Raw genomic sequence first — 16,106 nt, forward strand, 5'->3', positions numbered from 1 at the left:
TATATTTGCGTTTGCACAGTCTTCTGCACTCTGGTTGATCTTTCATTGATCCTGGTAGAGTTAGGGAGTTATAGTTATCGACTGGCTGAGCGTGCCCGCAGGAAAAAGAACCTCAGGGTTGTATGAGGTGACATGTACCTACTCTGATATAAAAAAATTTCACTTTGAACTTTGAACTGTTTGTCAATGTGGAGCAGGAGAGCGAATCTGGCGGGAGCAAAGAATGTGGGGAATGGCGAGGGCGGAGCATCACGGGAGGGGTGTGGGACAGGCGGTGGAGAAGAAGTGACAGGGCTGGGGGTGGGTGGGGGAGGAGTGCAGACCCCCCCAGTCCTGAGACACCAGGTGAGGTCATTTGATTCCCAAACAATCGGTTAATTGATCATTACGGAACGTCTCCCTGGTGCTTCCCACTTCTTTCCCCTCTTCCCAACCATGATCCCCCCTCTCCCTGCACCCCCTCCCCACTCTCAGTCCACAATAGAGACCCGTATCAGAATCAGGTTTATCGTCACTCACGTATGTCATGAAATTTGTGGGGGGTTTTTTGTGGCAGCAGTACAGCGCGATAAATAAAATCACCACAGAACTGTGCAAAAGTCCTGGGCAGCCCAGCTAGATATGTTTGTGCGCCTAAGGCTTCTGCACAGTAGAACCTTATAATAAACAGAGTCACAAGAACAAACACAGAGCCAGGTTCGGCAAGATTTCTGCTCCTCGGTCTTATGGCCTTTTCCTAAAACGTGCAAAAGATGTCTTTGGGGGCATTCTTGAACTTCGGGGGGCAGTCCGAGTCTGCTCGGAGGGGCGTGCACCTCACTCGGCTGTCAACCTTCGAACCCAAACTGGAGCGAGCCACATTGTGAAGCTAACAGCGTCCTCAAGTTAACCGTGACCCCGGCAGCCTTGAGGTGAGCCCTCCACTGAAGGGTTAAGGTGCCTCAAGACAACTCGCGGTGGCTTCCCGTCAACTGGGACGCGTCGGGACCAGGGACGCTTTGGCCCAACTCAGCTGAAGTTTCACGGAGATAGTTTAAAAACGTTTAAAAAAAGTCAAACTGGGTAACAAATCATGTGCTGGAATGAAATACAGAACAAATAGGAACACAGTCAGTAAAGTTCAATAAAACTGTGTGTCAGTTAGCAAAGGAACAATCTGCCATCTTTTTTTGATTGATTTGTAAATGAACAACATCAGCACAGACACCTGGTGTGGATAATGGACTGCCTTCGTACGGTGCTTTTGACAATTGCACCCTCCAAATCTTTATTCTCATTGTAACATTCAAGTTGACTGCCGACACCTTCAGATTCTCCGTTCTTCCGAACTTGTGGAAGCGGTAAAACTGTTTCATTCTTCGCTCCCAGCTGTGTCTGGCGAATCCCAGCCTGGATGCTTGAAGCCCCAGTGGGCAAAATGGTTCTGGATTGTCTTGCGGCCCATTTCTTGCCAAACAGCGGCAGCAAAAATCACTGGTTTTTGAACACAAACACACAGGCGCAACTGACGTGATTTATAAACCGTTGGCTGTAAGCATGGTGTAGCATTTAACAGCCAGACAACGACTGACATGAGTTGGGACATGTCTGGCAACAGTCTCCCGTCCCAGTCAAATGAAGGGAATCCCGGATATTTTCTCAATCAGATTTTGCTCTTTGAGGGTTGTCCCAGATGAACGGCTGCCTGGATTAATCAATGGCCCCAGTTAACCCGGAATCCACTGTCTATTGTTTCATTTCCACAACGGTCGCTGCAGACCCTGCGGAAAGTTGCCAAGACTTCTGCAGGAAAGGGACGCATCCTACGTGTCTATTGTGTCTTTCTTGACCTCGACGTCTCCCAAAATGCCCCGGCCGTCAATGCCACGTGGAACGTTGCCAAAGCAAACGTCCGGACCGCGTGAACGCGAGGGAAGCTGCAGATGCTGGAAATCTGGGTTAGCGCACGCAAAATGCCGCCGGAGCTCGGCGGGTCGGGCAGCATCTGTAGAGAGGAATAAAGAGCCGACGTTTTGGGCCGAGACCCATCTTGAGGAGTTTGCCTACTGAAGTGTTACATAAATAGATTAACAACTGGGGGCGGTAACAGGGACAAGCTCCCACTGCCTATTAAATGCCCCCAATGGTGTGAACCTCATACAGCTTCTGACAACCAAGTCCAGCTCCCGGCCTTCATGTGTGGTTTAGCTACTGAGCCCGGCGGAGCCGTTTCTACGGACAGGAGAAGGGGGCAAAGGCGGGTCACTGGCGCCTTAAAACCAGTTGCTCCGGTCAGACGGGGCTTGTCAACCGGAGTCGGCAGCTCGTCTAGGAGAAGGGGAAACTCTGATCCTAAACCTCCGCTGCCTTGTGGCTACACCCATTCACGGGGAAGGCCTCAGGAGTAAATCCGGAGGGAAAAATCCAGAGCTGGAGTCCCTGAGGCAGTCCTACGTTGAGTTCAACGCTGACCGGCAACTCCTGGTGCCGAACTGCATCGTCGATCTCTGCCGTTTCTTTGGGTTCATCGGCTGCGTGGAGAGGGGGAGCCCGCTACACGGGCAACAGCTCGCTCTCCGTATGGTCCGTATGACAACAGCTTGTTCTCCAGTGGCAGCTTGTGTATCTAGCTTGTGTATGACAGCTAGGACGCAACAGTCGTGGTTGTATCCAGACAACAGAGGGCCTCACGTGGACCTGTGCAAGAAACAGAATGATAGATAGATAATTTATTGATCCCAAAGGAAATTGCAGTGTCACAGTAGCATTACAGATATGCAATATATCAGAACAGAAATAAAAAAAGAGTAAAAAGTAAGTACCCACAAACAGTCTGACAGGAGGGGGGGAGGGGGTCATCACTTCCCCGGCTACAGGTTGACTCATTATGGAGCCTGATGTCCGAGGGTAAGAATGGCCTCATTTCGTGCTCTTTGGAGCAGCGCAGTTGTCTCAGTCTGTTACTGAAAGTGCTCCCCTGTTCAGCCGAGGTGGCACGCAGAGGGTGAGGAACATTGTCCGGAATTGCCAGGGTTTTCCGGAGGGTCCTTTGTTCTACCACGGCCCCCAGTGTGCCCAGTTTGACTCCTGTAACAGAGCCAGCCTCTCTAATCAGTTTATTGAGCCTGTTGGCATCACCCACGTTGATGCCATTGCCCCAGCTCACCACCGCATAGAAGATTGTCCTGGAGACAACAGACCGGTAGAACGTGTGAAGGAGAGGCCTGCACCCTCCGAAGGACCTGTCTCCTCGGGGAGTAGATGCAACTCTGGCCCTTCTTGTACACGGCCTCTGTGTTGGGGCTCCACTCGAGTCTGTCATCCAGGTGCCCCCCCCCCAGGTACCTGTAGGTCCTCACCACATCCACGTCCTCACCGTCGATAGTAACAGGGAGCAGTCTTCCTAAAGTCCATCACCATCTCCTCTGTGTTGGGGCTCCACTCGAGTCTGTCATCCAGGTGCCCCCCCCCCCAGGTACCTGTAGGTCCTCACCACATCCATGTCCTCACCATCGATAGTAACAGGGAGCAGTCTTCCTAAAGTCCATCACCGTCTCCTCTGTGTTGGGGCTCCACTCAAGTCTGTCATCCAGGTGCCCCCCCCCCAGGTACCTGTAGGTCCTCACCACATCCACGTCCTCACCATCGATAGTAACAGGGAACAGTCTTCCTAAAGTCCATCACCATCTCCTCTGTGTTGGGGCTCCACTCGAGTCTGTCATCCAGGTGCCCCCCGCCCAGGTACCTGTAGGTCCTCACCACATCCACGTCCTCACCATCGATAGTAACAGGGAGCAGTCTTCCTAAAGTCCATCACCATCTCCTCTGTCTTACTGATGCTGAGCTGCGGATGATTCAGCTCACACCGTTTGACAAAGTCCTCCCCCAGTAGCAAGAGTACTCAAAACTGATGTTCATGAAGGTCCCTCGTAGACGACCTTAAGTTGTTTCAGTACTCTTGGAGCCTCCTCCAATGTGCAATGGCAGTGAACTGAGCCATGTAGTAAATTCCTCCGTTTATTAACGGTCCTTTCCGATCTTGTCTGCCCGGCAACTCGCTTGAGTGCTGGCAGCCAGTCCGGCTCAGGGCTGCCGCAGACTCCCAACTCTCCACCAGCCACGGCCTTGTTCTCACCAGTAACACAGTCGGAGTCCTGGAGGGACCAGGCAGCATCCGTGGAGAGTGGCCGTTTTGGTCCTGATGAAGGGCTCCTGACCTGCTGAGCTCCTCCAGCCCCTTTGTGTGCGTGCTGCCCTGGATTTTCAGCATCTGTCAAATCTCATCTGTCCATCTGTCAATTTTTGAGACACGTGGTAACAGGGCCGTCCAGGCCCGACGAGCCCGGACCTGACAGCGACGCCCAGTGACCAGTGCACCTCCTGCCCTGCACGTATTTGGGCTGCGGGAGGAAACCCAGGTGAGAGGACGTGCAGTCTACTTATGGGTGACAGCGGGAGCATCGAGGCTGTGGACGATTTGAGCTCCGCCTTGTTCTCGCGCCGCGCACCTTAACGTCACCGCGTTGGGCCTCCGGCCGGGAGACCAGAGGCTGCCGGACAGAACCCAGCGTGAGCTGCTGTGGGGAGTCCTGCTAAACGACTCTGGGGTCGCAGGTAGGGGGAGGAAGACGAGAGAAGGAGTTGGACAGATTAGGAGAATGGCAGATGGAATAGACTGTCGGGAAGTGTACCATCACGCGCTCTGGTAGAAGAGATGAAAGGGTTGACTGCTTTCTAAATGGGGAGAACGTACAAACAGAAACTGAGGTGCGAAGGGAGTTCCTTCAAGGTTAATTTGAAGGTTGAGTCTCTGGCGGGGAGGGTAAACGTGTGGCGTTAGCATTCGTTTCAAGAGAGTGAGAAGGTAACGTTGAGACTTTACAAAGCGCTCGGTGAGGCCTCCCTTGGGAGTTTTGGGCCTCTCATCTCAGAACTGACGCTCTGAAAGCGGAGAGGGTGCAAAGGGGGGGGGGGGGTTCGCTGAAGTGACTCCAGGATTGAGCGGCTTGTCGCATGAAGAGCGTTTGATGCCTCCGGGCCTCTACTCACCGGAACTCAGAAGAATGAGGGGTGACCCTTTTGGAATCTGTCGAGTGGTGAAAGGCCTTGATGGGGTGGATGTGGAGAGGATGCTTCTCAGGGTGGGGGAGCCTAAGACCAGAGGATGCAGCCTCAGAATACTGGAGATGAGGAGGAATTTGTTTAGCCAGAGGGTGGTGAATCTGTGGAATTCCTTGCCACAGGTAATGAAGTCAATTCTTTAAGTATATTTAAGGCAGAGGTCGATATTGATTGGTCGGGTCATGAAGGGATATGGGGGGGGGGAGTGCAGAAGGCAGGAGATTGGGGGCTGAGAGGGGAATGGATCAGCCATGATGGAATGGCGGGGAGCAGCTTAGATGGGCCAAATGGCCGAACTCTGCTCCTATACCTCATGCTCTTACGGTCTAAGTAGGCACGTCAAAAATATTGCAAGCAAACAAGGTGAGAGGTTAACTGTCCTCTTGGCTTCTTGTGTTTTTATTAAAATTGCACGTTCTAATTTAATTCTTTTTTCGGCTGCAGGTTGGCAAACCTTGAGGTCTTAATGGAAATTATGATCGTTTAATGATGTGTAATATCCCTTGTCAATTAATGACCGCTCTGCCCTGGAGGTTGGCGGGGGTGGGGGGGGTGCCGGTCGAGGAGCCTGCCCTGTTTTTAATAGACTCGGCAGCAGCAGTGATTTGAGGCTGGTTGTAAAGATCTTTCTGCTTATTAAATGTCCTTTCCAATCTCGCTGGCCCGCTCCAAAACGCATCGTTGAGACGGAGCAGGATAGGAGGGGCGTTGCCACGTTCCGCAGAGTTTTCCCCGGCTCCGTGCCTCCCCAGTTGGTGCACTGAGTTGAATTACCTCCTTCGCGTACATGAGGGTCTTTACATGGCGTCTTGTACAATTTACAGTCATTTGTAACACATAGAATGTACAACAGGACAATCGACATAGCATAGAAATACAATAGTATCAGCGCAAATTAATCATTCTGATGGTAAGAGAATCAGGCTTAAATTTCACTGGAACACACACAAAATGCTGGTGGAACGCAGCAGGCCAGGCAGCATCTATAGGGAGAAGCGCTATCGACGTTTCGGGCCGAGACCCTTCGTCAGGACTAACCGAAAGAAGAGATAGTGAGAGATTTGAAAGTGGGAGGGGGAGGGGGAGACCCGAAATGATAGGAGAAGACTGGAGGGGGAGGGATGAAGCTGAGAGCTGGAAAGGTGATTGGCAAAAGGGATACAGAGCTGGAGAAGGGAAAGGACCATGGGACAGGAGGCACTCTACAAATCTCTGGTGAGACCACACTTAGAGTATTGTGATCAGTTCTGGTCACCTCATTGTAGGAAGGATGTGGAAGCTATGGAGAGGGTGCAGAGGAGATTTACCAGGATGTCGCCTGGTGTGGAGAACAAGTCATATGAAGCAAGGTTAGCAGAGCTGGGACTTTTCTCTTTGGAGCGTAGAAGAATGAGAGGGGACTTGATAAAGGTCTACAAGATTATGAGAGGCATAGATAGGATGGATAGTCAGTACCTGTTTCCCAGGGCACCAGTAGCAAACACCAGAGGGCATATGTACAAAATTAAGGGAGGGAAGTTTAGGGGAGACATCAGGGGTAAGTTTTTTCCACAGAGGGTTGTGGGTGCCTGGAATGACATACCAGGGATGGTGGTGGAGGCTAAAACATTAGGGGTATTTAAGAGCCTCTTGGACAGGCACATGGATGAAAGAAAAATGGAGGGTTATGGGGGCAGTGTGGGTTTAGTACTTTTTTTTAAGGATTATATGGGTCAGCACAACATGGAGGGCTGAAGGGCCTGTACTGTGCCGTAGTGTTCGACGGTTCTGTGGAGGCATAAGGAGAAAGAAAGGGGGAGGGGAGCACCAGAGGGAGATGGAGAACAGGCAGAGTGATGGGCAGAGAGAGAGAGAGAGAAAGAAAGAAGAGGGGGAAAAAACTAAATATGTCAGGGATGGGGTAAGAAGGGGAGGAGGGGCATTAACAGAAGTTAGAGAAGTCAATGTTCATGCCATCAGGTTGGAGGCTACCCAGCCGGTATATAAGCTGTTGTTCCTCCAACCTGAGTGTGGATTCATCTTGACAGTAGAGGAGGCCATGGATAGACATATCAGAATGGGAATGGGACGTGGAATTAAAATGTGTGGCCACTGGGAGATCCTGCTTTCTCTGGCGGACAGAGCGTAGGTGTTCAGTGAAATGGTCTCCCAGTCTCCAGCTCTCAGCTTCATCCCTCCCCCTCCAGTCTTCTCCTATCATTTCGGGTCTCCCCCTCCCCCTCCCACTTTCAAATCTCTTACTATCTCTTCTTTCCGTTAGCCCTGACGAAGGGTCTCGGCCCGAAACGTCGACTTTACTTCACCCTATAGATGCTGCCTGGCCTACGGGCAATTTTGTGTGTGTTGCTTGAATTTCCAGCATCTGCAGATTTCCTCGTGGTAACGTCACTGGCGTAAATCCTGAACTTAGTTGTTGCGCGGTCTTGCACCTCCTTTCCAATCAGATCCCTTCTTCTCCAGCCCTTTAACTTTTTCCACCAATCACCTCCCAGCTTCTCACTTCGTCCACACACCTGGCTTCACCTATCACCTTCTAGCTTGATCTCCTTCCACTGCCCCCACCCCCTGCACCTTTTTATTCTGGTATCTTTCTTCCCCCCCCACCGCCCCCCGCCCACAGCTTCCTTCCCAGTCCTGCTGAAGAAACTTGGCACAAATTGTTGACTCCTTTATTTATTTCCATAGATGCTGCCTGGCCTGCTGATTTCCCCAGCGGTCTGTCAAGCAGAGGGCAAAGAAATTGAAAAACCAAAAAAAAACTCCCAGATGCTTATTTATTCTGCTGAAGAAAGATGATATCCCACCGCCCGGCTTCTTACTTCATCCCCCGCGCACCAAGCTTCAAACCCTTCACTTACTAGCTTGTACTCCTTCCCCCCCCCCCCCCCCCGTTCCTCCACCTCCACCAACCTACCCTCCCTCCATTTCCAGTCCTGGAGAAGGGACTCAGTCCGAGGCGTCCGCAGCTGCTGCCTGCCCTGCCGAACTCCTCCAGCATTTCGTGTGGAGCAATGCTGAACGTTGCTCCAGCAATCTGTTTAGTATCGGGGTCAGGTTCGAGATCACAGGCGTACATCATGGAAGTTGTTGTCTTTGCCGCAGCAGGAAATTGCAGAACGTAACAATAGAGGAAAAAACTGTGAATTATGGTAATTTATATCTATTAAATAAATTCAATAAGCGGTGAAAGAAAAATAGAAATACATAATGAGGTGGTGTTCACGGGTTCAATGTCCAATCAGAACTCTGATGGCAGAGGGGAAGAAGCTGTTCCTGAATCACTGAGTGTGTGTCTTCAGGCTCCTGTACCTCTTCCCTGATGGCAGAGGGGAAGAAGCTGTTCCTGAATCGCTGAGTGTGTGTCTTCAGGCTCCTGTACCTCCTCCCTGATGGCAGAGGGGAAGAAGCTGTTCCTGAATCGTTGAGTGTGTGTCTTCAGGCTCCTGTACCTCTTCCCTGATGGCAGAGGGGAAGAAGCTGTTCCTGAATCGCTGAGTGTGTGTCTTCAGGCTCCTGTTCCTCCTTCCTGATGGCAGAGGGGAAGAAGCTGTTCCTGAATCATTGAGTGTGTGTTTTCAGGCTCCTGTACCTCCTCCCTGATGGCAGAGGGGAAGAAGCTGTTCCTGAATCGTTGAGTGGGTCTTCAGGCTCCTGTACCCCCTCCCTGATGGCAGAGGGGAAGAAGCTGTTCCTGAATCGCTGAGTGTGTGTCTTCAGGCTCCTGTACCTCCTCCCTGATGGCAGAGGGGAAGAAGCTGTTCCTGAATCGTTGAGTGTGTGTCTTCAGGCTCCTGTACCTCCTCCCTGATGGCAGAGGGGAAGAAGCTGTTCCTGAATCGTTGAGTGTGTGTCTTCAGGCTCCTGTACCTCCTCCCTGATGGCAGAGGGGAAGAAGCTGTTCCTGAATCGCTGAGTGTGTGTCTTCAGGCTCCTGTACCTCCTCCCTGATGGCAGAGGGGAAGAAGCTGTTCCTGAATCGTTGAGTGTGTGTCTTCAGGCTCCTGTACCTCCTCCCTGATGGCAGAGGGGAAGAAGCTGTTCCTGAATCGTTGAGTGTGTGTCTTCAGGCTCCTGTACCTCCTCCCTGATGGCAGAGGGGAAGAAGCTGTTCCTGAATCGTTGAGTGTGTGTCTTCAGGCTCCTGTACCTCCTCCCTGATGGCAGAGGGGAAGGAGCTGTTCCTGAATCGTTGAGTGTGTGTCTTCAGGCTCCTGTACCTCCTCCCTGAGAATGAGAAGAGGGCATCACCTGGGTGATGGGGCTCCTTAATGATGGACGCCTTCTTTCTGAGACACCGCTCCCTGCAGGTGTCTTGGAAACTACAGAGTCTAGTGCCCGTGACAGAGATGACTGATTTTGCAACATTCCGCAGCTTACTTCAGTCCTGGTGCAGTGTCTCCACAGCAGCCGGTTGGAATGCACCCTGCACTTTCGGGTCTGGAGAAATTTGCAAGTCCCTTTGGTGAGATCCGGAACCTCCCCAAGCTCCTCATGAGATACATCCGCTGCCATGCTTTCTTTGTACAGGCAGGCGTGTCCTGAGCGGTGGGGGTCATTAATGATGGACGCCGTCTTTTCGAGGCATCGCTCCTCCAAGATGTCCTGGGCGCTGGGGAGGCCGGTGCCCATGATGGGGCTGATTTCGATCTTGTGCGGTGTCCTCCCCTGCCATCCATCATAGCAGATGGTAATGTAGCTTGTGGTACCAGCTGGTGATGTCCTCATTTTGCCTGTGTTTTGTATTTGCTGGTTTAGTACTATTTGAGTAATCTTGTAGTTATATCATTTGATTAAGCAGTCTTGTCCGTTTAAATAATTCATTACGGGGTTATTTGTTTATATATATATATGGCGGGATGGAGATACGTCCCTACCAAAGGAGGTGTGAGGTGCTCCTTCCCTCCGCTAGCCTGCAGGTCACCCTTGGGCAAGGTGTAGCCCCTGCTTATCCCCCTGATCAGGGCCAGGTGAAACCGTGGGAGCCGGTGGTGGATGGTCGTACAAGCAGCCGGTGCAGATCACAAGTCCTGGTGATGTGACCACTGACGCCAGGCAGACAATCTCTGAAGTATTGATAATGACCGGGGGTCACCCGGCTTGTAAAGACACTGCCCTGAAGACGATGGCAAACCACTTCTGTAGATAAAATTTGCCAAGAACAATCATGGTCGTGGAAAGACCACGGTCACCCACGTCATACGACATGGTGCGTAATGATGACGTCATACGGCACGGCACATGATGATGATGTATAAGTACGTGAATTGCCTACATCATCATGCTACCATGTGCCAACGTGTGCGCCTTGCAAAAAGTAAACGCAAAGTTAGACTGGAGCATTTTGGACCCCTTTGAGGTGGTTTACTCTTTTGAAGTCATAAAATGTAACAGCCTGGGCCGTCCCAGGAGGTGATCAGCGCTTTGCGCGTTCTCCCCGCCCCCCCCCCCCGGACCGTAAACGCGGTATTACCGAGGAGGCGACATTCCTGAATTGAGCACGTGAGAGAGAGTCACACGCGCAAAGTGCTGGAGGAACTCAGCAGGTCAGGCAGTATCAATGGAGGGGAATAAACAAGCGACGTTTCGGGCCGAGACCCTCCATCGAGACTGGAATGGAAAGGGGCAGGAGCCAGGGAAAGAAGGTGGGTGGGGGGGGAGTGGGATGAAGTACAAAGCTGGTGGGAGGAAGTGTGAGATTTGAGGAGGTCCCGGTGACCACTTTCCGAGGTAGACCTGCACCCCTGCTCGTTCTTGCACGTATCTAACCAGCCAATCACGTGGCAGCAGCTCAGTGCATAAAAGCACGCCGACATGGTCAAGAGGTTCAGTTGTTGCTCGTAACCCAATCATCAGAAACAGGGGAATAAATGTGATCTGAGTGACTTTGACCGTGGAAGATTGCTGGTGCCAGATGGGGTGGTTCAAGTATCTCAGGAACTGCTGATCTCCCAGGGTTTTCACCAACAACAGTCTCTAGAGTTTACAGAGAGTGGTGTGAAAAACACATAAGACCCAGCGAGCGGCAGTTCTTGTGGGTGAAAATGCCTCGTTAATGGGCGAGGTCAGTGGAGAAGGGCCAGTCTGGTTCAACCTGACAGGAAGGAGACAGTAATTCAAGTAAGCAGGCGTCACAACAGCGGTGTGCAGAGGGGCGTCGCTGAATGCGCAGGGCACCAAAACCTGAAGTGGGCGGTCTGCACAGGCTGGGTACAAAGTGGCCGCGGAGTGTGCTTCGGGAGTTCCCGTCCCGTGCGTGCGTTAAACGCCAGCTGCCGCGGGCCAGGCTTGTACGATCCCTCAGTCACGTAGTGCGAGGAGCGAGCCCCACTCAGCACATGCCCAGCGTCATTGCTGGAAGGCAGCAGGTGTCAGCAAGAGGCTCGCTCGATCCGGAGGTCAGCGTGAGAGATTCCGGGGCCCGGGTCCCTCCTTCCACCATCTCCCAGGCGTCTTTGCTGCACCGGGGTCAGGGGTAAGACCATAAGTCGTCGGACCAGAATTGGGCCACTTGACCCGTTGAAGGCCGATTGGTACTTGTGCATCGAACCTACACCATAGGTACAGCATAGCCGCGTACCCTAGGCCGTAGCCTGACACGCACCTCCCCAAAAATGCAACTGCGCGTCGCGGCGACGCAGACTGCGACAACTGTGATTGGTTCCCCCCCACCCCCCCCCAGCTGACTTCCACCTGAGGCTAAAACTCGAGTGGTGATCGCCAGACCTTGTGATGTCCATAGGCATACCGTGCACACACTGATGTGAAATAAACGGTTGGAGACAAAGAACTGAATCGTCAAGTCATTCGATGCGTTTCCTCGTCCGTGTCTCTCAGCGGCCGGGACAAGCACAGAAAACTCACCCTCCTTCTTTCTTTTTCAATCTTTTTATTATTGTTATTAATATCAACAAAATACAATTGATACATTGATAATGGGATTACAAACATACACATTTCAACTGCACATGAAAGAATACATAAGCAATGATTACAGTATAAATGTGTATTCCCAAATCATGGACGATACAATATATAAATAAACAAGGCAAATCTAGGTATATCATAATATATAATTTAAAAAAACAGAAAAAAGAAAAAGAAAAAAATTATGCAAAAAAAAACTAATCTAATAATCTAGTAACTAATAAGGAAAAAAAACAAAAAAGGAAAAAGAGGAAAAGAGAAAATGGAAAAAGAAAAAAAAGGGCTGTTTATAATATCTCACAAAAATACAAAATCATCAGTGTCGTCAACTCCGATCCTCTCAACATATGTAAAATCAAAACTGGAAAAACAAATAGGCTTGGAACAGGGTCATATTACATCATATGAAAATATTGAATAAGTAGTCTCCATATCTTTTCAAATTTAATAGAAGTATCAAATACACCACTTCTAATTTTTTCTAAATTTAAACATAACAAAGTTTGAGAAAACCAATGAAATATAGTAGGGGGATTAATTTCCTTCCAATTCAACAAAATAGATCTTCTAGCCATTAATGTAAGAAACGCAATCATTCGACAGGCAGAAGAAGATAAATGAAGTGAGTCCATCATTGGTAAACTAAAAATTGCAGTGATAGGATGGGGTTGACTCACCCTCCTTCTGCCTCAACCTGTTTGATGGCCATCTCCTCCGACGTCTCCTCTCTCTTCTGCGTTGCAGTAATTTCAATAAAAGTAACCCTTGTTCAACATTTATTAGCTCCAACTCCAACATGATGTGCTCAGTCACCATTGTTCGACGCAGTGGCGTAGAAACCCCACCGCCAACTAGCGTTTTGGCAGTGAACTGCAGAGCGACGCAGGCACAGAAACGTGCAGGTATAAATGTGCAGAGCGACGCAGGCACAGAAACGTGCAGGTATAAATGTGCAGAGCGACGCAGGCAGAGAAATGTGCAGGTATAAATGTGCAGAGCGACGCGGGCACAGAAACGTGCAGGTGTAAATGTGCAGAGCGACGCGGGCACAGAATCGTGCAGATGTAAATGTGCAGAGCGACGCGGGCACAGAAACGTGCAGGTGTAAATGTGCAGAGCGACGCGGGCACAGAAACGTGCAGATGTAAATGTGCAGAGCGACGTGGGCACAGAAACGTGCAGGTATAAATGTGCAGAGCGACGCGGGCAGAGAAACGTGCAGGTGTAAATGTGCAGAGCGACGCGGGCAGAGAAACGTGCAGGTGTAAATGTGCAGAGCGACGCGGGCAGAGAAACGTGCAGGTGTAAATGTGCAGAGCGACGCGGGCAGAGAAACGTGCAGGTGTAAATGTGCAGAGCGACGCGGGCAGAGAAACGTGCAGGTGTAAATGTGCAGAGCGACGCGGGCACAGAAACGTGCAGGTGTAAATGTGCAGGGCGACGCGGGCACAGAAACGTGCAGGTGTAAATGTGCAGGGCGACGCGGGCACAGAAACGTGCAGGTGTAAATGTGCAGAGCGACGCGGGCACAGAAACGTGCAGGTGTAAATGTGCAGAGCGACGCAGGCACAGAAACGTGCAGGTGTAAATGTGCAGAGCGACACGGGCACAGAAACGTGCAGGTGTAAATGTGCAGAGCGACACGGGCACAGAAACGTGCAGCTGTAAATGTGCAGAGCGACACGGGCACAGAAACGTGCAGGTGTAAATGTGCAGAGCGACACGGGCACAGAAACGTGCAGGTATAAATGTGCAGAGCGACACGGGCACAGAAACGTGCAGATGTAAATGTGCAGAGCGACGCGGGCACAGAAACGTGCAGATGTAAATGTGCAGAGCGACATGGGCACAGAAACGTGCAGGTGTAAATGTGCAGAGCGACGCAGGCACAGAAACGTGCAGGTGTAAATGTGCAGAGCGATGCGGGCACAGAAACGTGCAGGTGTAAATGTGCAGAGCGACATGGGCACAGAAACGTGCAGATGTAAATGTGCAGAGCGACGCGGGCACAGAAACGTGCAGGTGTAAATGTGCAGAGCGACGCAGGCACAGAAACGTGCAGGTATAAATGTGCAGAGCGACGCAGGCACAGAAACGTGCAGGTGTAAATGTGCAGAGCGACGCAGGCACAGAAACGTGCAGGTATAAATGTGCAGAGCGACACGGGCACAGAAACGTGCAGATGTAAATGTGCAGAGCGACGCGGGCACAGAAACGTGCAGGTATAAATGTGCAGAGCGACGCGGGCACAGAAACGTGCAGGTGTAAATGTGCAGAGCGACACGGGCACAGAAACGTGCAGGTGTAAATGTGCAGAGCGACGCGGGCACAGAAACGTGCAGGTATAAATGTGCAGAGCGACGCGGGCACAGAAACGTGCAGGTGTAAATGTGCAGAGCGACACGGGCACAGAAACGTGCAGGTGTAAATGTGCAGAGCGACGCGGGCACAGAAACGTGCAGATGTAAATGTGCAGAGCGACGCAGGCACAGAAACGTGCAGGTATAAATGTGCAGAGCGACACGGGCACAGAAACGTGCAGATGTAAATGTGCAGAGCGACGCAGGCACAGAAACGTGCAGGTATAAATGTGCAGAGCGACACGGGCACAGAAACGTGCAGATGTAAATGTGCAGAGCGACGCGGGCACAGAAACGTGCAGGTGTAAATGTGCAGAGCGACGCGGGCACAGAAACGTGCAGGTGTAAATGTGCAGAGCGACCCGGGCACAGAAACGTGCAGGTGTAAATGTGCAGAGCGACGCGGGCAGAGAAACGTGCAGGTGTAAATGTGCAGAGCGACACGGGCACAGAAACGTGCAGGTGTAAATGTGCAGAGCGACGCAGGCACAGAAACGTGCAGGTGTAAATGTGCAGGGCGACGCGGGCACAGAATCGTGCAGATGTAAATGTGCAGGGCGACGCGGGCACAGAATCGTGCAGATGTAAATGTGCAGAGCGACGCAGGCACAGAAACGTGCAGGTGTAAATGTGCAGAGCGACGCGGGCACAGAAACGTGCAGGTGTAAATGTGCAGGGCGACGCGGGCACAGAATCGTGCAGATGTAAATGTGCAGAGCGACGCGGGCACAGAAACGTGCAGGTATAAATGTGCAGAGCGACGCGGGCACAGAAACGTGCAGGTGTAAATGTGCAGAGCGACGCGGGCACAGAAACGTGCAGGTATAAATGTGCAGAGCGACGCAGGCACAGAATCGTGCAGATGTAAATGTGCAGAGCGACACGGGCACAGAAACGTGCAGGTGTAAATGTGCAGAGCGACACGGGCACAGAAACGTGCAGGTGTAAATGTGCAGAGCGACACGGGCACAGAAACGTGCAGGTGTAAATGTGCAGAGCGACGCAGGCACAGAAACGTGCAGGTGTAAATGTGCAGGGCGACGCGGGCACAGAATCGTGCAGATGTAAATGTGCAGAGCGACGCGGGCACAGAAACGTGCAGGTATAAATGTGCAGAGCGACGCGGGCACAGAAACGTGCAGGTGTAAATGTGCAGAGCGACACGGGCACAGAAACGTGCAGGTGTAAATGTGCAGAGCGACACGGGCACAGAAACGTGCAGGTATAAATGTGCAGAGCGACGCGGGCACAGAAACGTGCAGGTGTAAATGTGCAGAGCGACGCGGGCACAGAAACGTGCAGGTGTAAATGTGCAGAGCGACACGGGCACAGAAACGTGCAGGTGTAAATGTGCAGAGCGACGCGGGCACAGAAACGTGCAGATGTAAATGTGCAGAGCGACGCGGGCACAGAAACGTGCAGGTATAAATGTGCAGAGCGACACGGGCACAGAAACGTGCAGGTGTAAATGTGCAGAGCGACGCGGGCACAGAAACGTGCAGGTGTAAATGTGCAGAGCGACGCGGGCACAGAAACGTGCAGGTGTAAATGTGCAGAGCGACGCAGGCACAGAAACGTGCAGGTATAAATGTGCAGAGCGACGCGGGCACAGAAACGTGCAGGTGTAAATGTGCAGAGCGACGCAGGCACAGAAACGTGCAGGTATAAATGTGCAGAGCGACACGGGCACAGAAACGTGCAGATGTAAATGTGCAGAGCGAC

General features: G+C 51.7%; 1 protein-coding gene across 1 annotated transcript in view; it reads left to right on the plus strand.

Moving 5' to 3' along the window:
- The window catches only part of LOC132385646 (src kinase-associated phosphoprotein 2-like), a 410,120-nt gene that overhangs the window by 158,952 nt on the left and 235,062 nt on the right, over positions 1-16,106 (plus strand). The window lies entirely within an intron of this gene.

This window comes from Hypanus sabinus (assembly GCF_030144855.1).
Source record: "Hypanus sabinus isolate sHypSab1 chromosome X1 unlocalized genomic scaffold, sHypSab1.hap1 SUPER_X1_unloc_4, whole genome shotgun sequence".
In the NCBI taxonomy this organism is placed as follows: Eukaryota; Metazoa; Chordata; class Chondrichthyes; order Myliobatiformes; family Dasyatidae; genus Hypanus; species Hypanus sabinus.